This window comes from Solanum tuberosum, unplaced genomic scaffold (genome assembly GCF_000226075.1).
Source record: "Solanum tuberosum cultivar DM 1-3 516 R44 unplaced genomic scaffold, SolTub_3.0 scf00231, whole genome shotgun sequence".
In the NCBI taxonomy this organism is placed as follows: Eukaryota; Viridiplantae; Streptophyta; class Magnoliopsida; order Solanales; family Solanaceae; genus Solanum; species Solanum tuberosum.
Genome location: NW_006239157.1, coordinates 419,897 through 421,026, shown reverse-complemented (window position 1 = coordinate 421,026; position 1,130 = coordinate 419,897).

Here is a 1,130-nt window from a genome sequence, read left to right as displayed (position 1 = left end):
CGCCCCCCCCCCCCCCTTTTATAGATGTAAAATGTAGTAGCCTCCAAATATGTTATAGAAGAAAAGCAATTGTTTTCTTTTTCATAGCTTACCAACATTTGACTTCAAGGAAAGAAGGAAAAATTCAGTCGAGTAAATTGGCCCATGAATATCCAATTTCTTCCAAGTCTTGTCACCCTATGACATTCTGAGATTTATCAAGTTTGGCACATAGGGATGGATCCCACATAATCAACACTACTCCGAGAACATCTGAAGCTTGGAGATAGAGTGGGTGATTGAGATCTAGTGTGGTTACTTTGTTGAAAATTGTATTATCAATCGCCATTGTTGTTGCAATATATCACTCACAACTTTTATGCCTTGGATCACTACTCTAATGTCATGTTAAAATATCTACTAGAACAGATCTAGCACAACCATCACTATTGAGTTTACAAGCTTTTCTGCTAAAGATCTTTAGAGAGAGAATATTTTCTATTTCATCTGAAAAATTATAGTAAGAGAAAGTGATAAGTAATGAGAAGGTGATATACGTTGCCCTTTGTAACTAACTAACTAACTGGTATATGTTATTCTCTAACTAACTAATTACACAATTAGTCCTCCACTTCTCTTCTTAACTGACTGCTACCCACCACTAACTTTTAATAATTACTTATAAAAGTTCAACAATTTATAGCTGTAAAACCTTAACGCCCAATTAGAAAAGGAAATACGTACAAGTGAATCATATGTTATAATCATATCTAAAGTGAAAAATACAAGTCTTGGATTCTCACCAAGAAGAATAAATGTGAAATTAGATGAACTCATTATATTTTAATGAGATAAGTGTCAAAAACACACCTAAACTATCCCATTTTTTTGAGTTTCATACCTAAACTATTTTCATACCTAAATTATCACTTATTAGTTTGAGAAACACATCTTTCTCTTTTATACCACTCCCATCATGTGTAATACTCTCTCTCTTTTATTCTAAAAAAAAATTGTCACATCACACTCCATATGGATAAAACATTCCACCTTGACAAAAATTAAATAAATTATTAATATTAGTTAAAATTAAAGATTATAAAATTATTATCCAAAAAAATAATATTTTTTTAATAAAATAAAATGTAAAA